At 44.0% G+C, this 7,932-nt stretch overlaps 1 pseudogene; it reads right to left on the bottom strand.

The window, feature by feature from the left end:
* Positions 1 to 236: 236 nt before the first annotated feature.
* On the bottom strand, positions 237 to 893 carry LOC110585766 (annotated as a pseudogene).
* Between the last annotated feature and the right edge of the window lie 7,039 nt (positions 894 to 7,932).

Genomic DNA, 7,932 nt, shown 5'->3' on the forward strand with positions numbered 1-7,932 from the left:
TTGCCTTGCCTCTTCCCAGCTTCTGCTGGTTGCCGCCATCTTTGGCCTTCCTTGGCTTGTCACTGCATCGCTCTGGTCTCCGCCTCTGTCTTCACGTGTGGGTCTTCCATTTTGTGTCTCTGTGTATCGCATGGTCCTCGCATAAAGACACCAGTCCCTGGACTTAGAGATTGCCCTACTCCCCTGTGACCCTGTCTTTTTTTTTAACGGTAGCACTAGGATTTATTGAGCTGTGCCTTAGTACAGGAGCTGGGGCTTGCCCATGGTGCTCTTGATGTATAAAGCCCGGACGTTCTGCCAATTCTTCTTGAGCAAGGACACCAGGAAATTGACCGCTAAGTGGATGTTGTACGCAAGCTCATCATCTGTCATCTTCACATGGCCAACAGCCACTGCCAGATACAGCACCTTCTTCCAATGTGGAATTTGATGGTGGACTTCACTTCATCCACTTTGGCCACCACATTCTCATCGTGGGTCAGCAAGGAAGGGAACTTGCCAGCCTTATTCAGGCCTGGGCCCAGGATTCATGGGATCTGCTTGATCAGAGATTCTGAAGCCAAAAGGGCATCATACTTCTTGGCCAGCTTCTTGACTAGTTTCTTATTCTTGTTGAGTTTCTTCAGCGCCTCAATGTCCATATGGGGAACATCCACTGCCTTGGCCTCATCACAGTGCTGCTGATCCCCCAAAACACATACGGAGAACTTGGGGCAGGGAGTGGACTTAAGCCTGATGGTGCCTGAGAAGCGTTTGTCCTTCTGAGGGTCAGAGTTCTTCAGGCTGATCTGCAGCTCCACCATCTCCAAAAACTTCCGGCGCTTGCGCTGGTTCCCGTGCAGGGCTTCCTGTACCGCCTCGCACAGGGTATCTCGGGAGACTTTGCTGCTCATGGTTCTTCACACCGCAGTAACCGGAAAAGAGAGTCCGTGTGACCCTATCTTAACAGACTACAGCCACAAAGACTCTGTTTCCAAATCAGGTCCCGTTCTAAGGTTCTGAACTTGAGGAGGGGGACACTATTCAATCCAATAGAGCAGTATCTTTTAATCAAAATCCATGCAAAAAAAAATCCATGAGAAGCAAAATTCTAGAATTCTAAATAAAGATGGGATCCACCCCTGCAGAGCGTGACGCACCTCCTTCAGCCACCCCCCTAGGCCCAGCCCTGATGGAAGAACGTCTGTAAAAAGCCTCCACAGTGACATCGGGGAGCTAGAGAGATAGGACCATCATGGATTTCTCCTCCCGATTTGCCCTGTACACATGCTCCTGAGCAACTCTTGTCTGTGTGTGGGATTTGACCTCGCAGGTGTCAAGGAGCACGAGCTTATTTGCAAACACTTCCTGCCCCTCTGGTACCAGCCGGCCATACTGAACATGACTCATTCTTAATGAAAGAAAGGCGTTTCAGAAACAGGCAGGGCCCCTGCTCTCTGCCAGATGAGATCTAATGATTGCCAGTGAGGGTCTGAGAGAAGAAGCACCAATGAGGACAAGAGGAACCCTCGCCCAGGCTCCAGCCTGGTGAGTCCTAGGGAAACAGACGTGTGTTTACCCAGCGGACTTTCCAGAATTTCCAGAGAAGCCTACCTGCCCCTTTACAGAACATACAATTTCTACTTGTCTGTTGGTTTCTCGGCAAGGGAGCATAAGAAACAGCACCGCCTGGGCGGCAGCTTTTCAGAAAGTGGGTCATAAATATCCTTGAATCAAATTACTCAGGCTAATGGCTGGCAGAGGACACCCGAGCAAGCAGGTTCCACATGGCTTATGTTTCTTCCCTTTCTGGAGCTGCGGAGACAAAAACACTGAAATCTTCAAGTCTCTCTCACTATGAACAAAAAGGGCAGATAATTCAGTATTTTTAGTATCTATGGATTTTTAGTATCTATAAAATTCTATGAACTTTCTAAACGTAATTTCCATGAAATCAAACCTAGGAGGTTGATACTGAATCATCTTTGTTTTTGAAGTGAGGAAAATCTGAGAGAGAGAGAGAGATCTGACTCATCCAGTGTTTCCCAGGCCGTAAGTGTGGTGTGAGGATTTGAACTCAGGACATAGGCATTCCTCCAAACACCCGGAATCCTCCGTCTGGTTCACAGACAACAAGCAAAGTAGTGATTCTGATAGATTCATGACCCTACAGGTTCTTCTGGGAAATTCAAAGACTGAAAACAAATTTGTTCTACATCACAAGTCTTTGAAATGGGCATTCCATCACCCAAGCAATCCCACTTCAGGGAATTTGCCCCAGGGACACAATGACTAATATACCCAAACTTTATCTATAAGGCTGCTTATATCAGTGTTATGAATGACAGCAGAAAATGGGAAAAAAAATAGCCCAAATAAGACATGTTTAAACAAACTAATATACACTTATGGTTAAAGTGTCCCAGGCTTTCCAGCCTTGTGTGGTCACCCTGTTATTTAATACTCAAATAAAATAACTGGACTTCTCATTCTTTATGACACAGGGATTCCTGAATGTTTCTCATAATCTGTGGGAGTAGCTGCAGTGGTTGGAGGTAGCTGACACCCCCTGATTCATGCTGCTCTCAATGTCTAATGTCTTTTGGCCACATTTCTACCCTCCTTCCACTTCACTGCAAACATGAAAACATCCCCCTTCCTTCATTTCTCAAGGCATCAATGGGGTGTGCAACTGTGTGTGCAATAGTCTTTCCTTGATTTTTATGATAAAAGAAGACAAGACAGGAAAATAAAACATGTCAAAGTGAGACATCAATATTCCTAAATCCATCTTTTGTGCCTCAGTGCAATGGACTTCTTGCTGACCATCTCACCGCTCTGTACTGGCCCACTTCCACCTTTTGGAGTTCATTTTTACTTGTATCCAAGTCCTCTTCCCTTTCCTGCATCCTAGGCTGCAAACCCTGACTCCAAACTCCCAAAGGAAGCCAAAACTCTACAACCATCAGAACAACTCAAGGAGACAACTTTTTCACCACCATTTATCTCCTTCTTCGCCTAAAACTTTGGCTCCAGTGAAGGCATTACTTCTTGCCTTTGTATAATCAAAAGGCTCATTAAAGTGTTTCTTTTATCCCAATTAAAACAAAATAATAATTTCTCTCTTGGGCGCCTGGGTGGCTCAGTTGCTTAAGCGACTGCCTTCGGCTCAGGTCATGATCCTGGAGTCCCGGGATCGAGTCCCGCATCGGGCTCCCTGCTCGGCAGGGAGTCTGCTTCTCCCTCTGACCCTCCCCCCTCTTCTGCTCTCTCTCTCTCTCATTCTCTCTCTCAAATAAATAAATAAAATCTTTAAATAATAATAATAATAATAATAATTTCTCTCTTAAATAAATTGTGCTACCATGCCCCAGAGAAACCAAGACGAACTGCCAATAGCTTTGAAAATAGCAATGTAATTTCCTTCCCACCACACATTTAATTGAATTCCTCAGAGCCATTAAAAGTCATGTTGTAGAAAAGTATTTAATGACATGGAAATAGTGTTCATGGCATATGGATAAGTGACAAAAAAAAAGACCCATCACAAAGTACGTGCAGCAGAATCCAAATTATGTGAACATTGTGTATATATCTGATTATGAAAAGAGGGTAAGATTTGGAAACATATTGTTGTGTTTTTCTCTTTTGCCTTCCTACATCCATCTGCCTCGAGGCCAGGCATGATTACAGATGCCAAGAGAAAAAATTACTCTTTAGCTTTTGACATTCAAAATAGGCATTTACACCTGAGATGAGCTTGAAAGCTGGGAACTAGGAAAAGAGGGTCATTCAACACATCAGTGGGCTTTGCATAAGAGATTAGAGGGAAGAAAAGTGGACACAGAGTTGGGGAGATTTGAGGGAGAAGAAGCTATGCCCCCTGAGCTAGAGGGACCATGGGCAGACAGAACCTTCACCTAGTCTCCTCTGGGTACTCAGGGCAGAGACCACTGTGCAAGGCAAGCTCAAGGCACATGACCAATAAGGCAGAGAGACATGGCTGAGTCCAGCGAGCATCCCCTCAGGGTATGGACCCCAAGTTAGGACATGGACAGGTGACAGAATGAGGGAGCCAAGCCAGTTAAGAGTAGATAGAAGATGTGGCAGAAACTCAGGGGTCTACAGTAACTGCTGGAGCTATGGAAAGACCCTGATAGCAGAGGGAGGCCCCTGGTCCCCGGACAATCTGAGAAAGAACAGGATTGTCACAAATGTGTCAGTGGTCACAAATATGTCAGCAGTCACAAATGTCGGGGCAAATGCCTGCAGAATGTCCAAAGATGAGATCAGGCCAGCTATCTCTCAGCACCAGCACTCAGCACCGAGGGGAACATCAGCACAAGGCCAGGTGTCCCTCTAGCCCTGTGGACATGGACAGGCAAAGCCCATATTCCCAGACACCGTCTTGAGAGGAGCTGGATAAATTTGACAGGGAAAAAATCTGAAAGACTGAGCAGTTGTCCCAAGAAGACAAAGTTAAACCTAAATGGACTGTATAAATGATTGGCTTGGACTAAGTTTAAACTCCAATGAGCTAAATTGAGAATCTTTTCTGGCAATCCCATATAGCAGATGGGGAAGGGGTCAGAATGGGTCAGTAGTTCAGAGGGTCAGGTGAGTTATAGAGCAGTAGTTCTCAGACTTTAGTATACATTAGAATCACCTGCAAGGCTGGTTAAATGAGACATCTCTGGGCCCGCCCCCAGACTCTTACTCCCAAGAGGTCTGAGGTAGGCCTGAAAATTTGTATTACTAAGAAGTTCCCAAAGCATGCCTATGTTGCTAGTCTGAGAATGACACCTTGCAACCCACTCTTCTGGAGAGTCAAGAACTCCATTGTCTTGGCACAGCCAAATGTAATGATGTTCTGGCTTGTGCGTCTAGCTACCTACCAACCTACATACCATCTATGACCACAAGTACATATACGAAACGGCAGTGTTGTTATAACTAGACTGCAGGATTATGGGTGATTTGTATTTTTCACCTTGTATATTCTGGACTTTTCTAATTACCTAAAGTAAGCATGTATTACTTTTGAAATCTCCCCCCCCAACTATGTCAAAAGTGTTATTCAAAAGATAAAAAGAGTTGGTGGTGGGGAACCGTCTATCACAATCCAAGAAAATGAGGCTGACCAAAGGGTCAGACTCTCAGTCTTCCTTCCAGGCCCGGGCTGGTCCTTCCCTTACCTGAACCCTATTCTGTGGAGACTTTACAGCAAAGACCAGTCTCTTTTATAGATAAAGAAAGCAGTCACGAAATAGGCATGATTTAGGTGGTAAAGCAAATCCCACAGGCCCTTAAATATTTCCCTCACCTACCTGCTGTGGTACCAGAAATTGCTCAGTAGACACATCCCTAAAGAATTTTTGAAGATGGGTGCTGGTACTAACTCAGCCTGTGTGTTACCTGGTAAGGATCATTGTTCACTTTGCAACCAGGAAAGCTGTAATATAATACAACACCTGGATTGACCACAGGTCGCTAAGAGACAGCAGGAGTCTAAGGGGTCAGGACAGGTGACAGATCGATTTTTCTGGCAGGTTTAGTACCAAAAGTTCAGTGCACCCAGCCCAACCTGAACAAAACAGCAGACTGCTGGGGCATCTAGGACTCAGCCTGGGGAAAGGGCGAGAAAGAGGAGAAAGGGAATAAAAAGACTGAGAGGCTCCTGCCCCTGTGGGGTCAACTGGGCTGCACTGGAGTCCCAAGCAGGGCCCACGCTGCCTCAGGACAGGTGACATGCACAGGGGTTTGGCAGGACGCCTGCCGCAAAGGCCAAATGCCAACACAGGTGGAAGTAGTACATTTCACACATGATTAAGTTTTAAAAGCAGTTGGAGTACTTGTCCTTTGAATGTCTTGAGACATCCTATTTTCCTAAGGCAGATTTTCTGGACAAGAAGTGCTGGTGTCCCAAATCTGGCTCCTAATGAAAACCACAGAATGCATGGCGATTGTTTTTGAAAAGAAATTTCAATTCTTACAGAGACCCAGCTTGCCCCCTGCAAGCACACGGTCCCACCTTATTTCCAGTCTATTGCCTTTGTTTATATAAATAGATCAAATATAGATTTCTTAAACTCTGCTTCAGGGGTGTCCCAAGCTTACAGGCTGAGCAGGCTGATGTATAGCTCTAAGCAGACCAAAAGGATCCGTTTAGTTAAGGCATTAGACTCTGTCTTGTTTGGCTGTAACACTCTATTGATGTTATTTGCCTCCCAGCTCAGGAAACAAATCCCTCAGTGGGCGACCTTAGCAAGCTGTGCAGTGGTTCTTTTGAAGCCTGCCCCGGAGCTGACGATCCATGGCCTCTGTAGAAAAAGGTGATGCATGCATTGCACACAGGGACACAGGGGAAGTCCTGGTCCAGCTCAAGGTGCTGGAGGTTTCCAGCAGAGCCAGCAGAGTGCAACATCTGGAGGGGCTGACCAGAGCCTGGCACCATGCCGAGACAGCAGTCAGCACCAAGAATCTGACAAGACTGACCTGCTGGACAGCAGGCCCTGGCAAAAGGACTCTCCCTGCTGGTCAGATGTGAAAACCAAGCAGGCAGGCTTGGTACAAGTCTGTCAGCAAGTAGTGAAGCTGGAGATGCCGGATTAGGAACAAGAGACTGGACTCTAATCCAACGTTACAGAGAGGCAGGAATCCAGTTCAGGACAGAAGCACAAGGGGAGACCAGGCAAGGTGTTGGTCAGACTCCTGAAGGAAGATGTTTAATATATTACAGCAAACTGTTCGGTTTGTTTTTAAAGTAAGGACATCCTTACGGGGGGGGGGGGGGGGGGAGAAGGGATGTGATCATTATAAAATAAAATTAAGCAATACAAAATAGAACAAAGATCAAATACAACAAAGATCAAAGAATAAAACTCATTAGATATCATTACCGAGGAGTAAACCTTGTTGTTGTTAGATAGATTTCATTTCGGGCAACTTTCTAAGCACATATACACAGAGAAACATAAATAAGTGGATGGACTCACAGATGGACACTTGAACAGACAGGTAGATATTTACTAAACATTATTTTTAGAGTATTAAAGTTCATTTTACTTGATTTTACTTAAATTAATTTAAATTTCACTTAAATTTGTAGCCCAAATTCATATTTCCTCATGATTTGAAAAACCTTACCCTAAAAGGGTGTTTTCAAATCATACTGGACTGTGATATTGCTTTAAGGCATTGAGTGGAGCAAATGCATTTCCTCTCTGAAGAACCCACCTTCATCCCAGGTCCCTGAGAATTTCTACAAATCAGGTTCCAAGGAAAATGAGCTGCTTAGAATTTAATGTCACAAAACACAGAGGAAAACAATTTGCCGTGGTTGAAAGTAAGCCAAAACAAAAGAGGGCTGAAACAATATGAAATATATCAGATATTAGAATTATCAGACACATAATTTGTAATTATGTTTGATATGTTAAAAGAAATAGAGGGACCCTTGAAAATCAGCAAGGAACTAGAAATATAAAGTATACCCAAACAAGAAGAACCAAATGGAACTTCTAGAAATGAAAACAAAAAAATCTAAAAATTGAAATTAAAACTTCAGTGGCCACAAAGCAGATTAGTCACAGCTGAAGAGAGATATAGTGACCTAGAAATGAAGCACAGACAAGGAGATGGAAATATTTAAAAACAAACAAACAAACAAACAAAAAAAAGGTTAAAAAGCATGAAGAATGGAGTATGAAGGTACAACATATGTATACTGAGAATTCCAGAAAGGAGAGTGAAGCAGAAGCAATCTTTGAAGAAATAAGAGCTAACACTTTCTAAAGATGATAAATTACTCTTGTCTGCAGATTTTAAAAGGAGAATGGATAAAGAGAAATATAGCCTGAGATACATCATAATCAAATGGGAAAATATCCAAAACAAAAAACACATAAAAGTAACAAGGCAGAAAAGACAAATTCATTTCAAAGGAATAAAAAT

Source organism: Neomonachus schauinslandi, chromosome 3, assembly GCF_002201575.2.
Source record: "Neomonachus schauinslandi chromosome 3, ASM220157v2, whole genome shotgun sequence".
Lineage (NCBI taxonomy): Eukaryota > Metazoa > Chordata > Mammalia > Carnivora > Phocidae > Neomonachus > Neomonachus schauinslandi.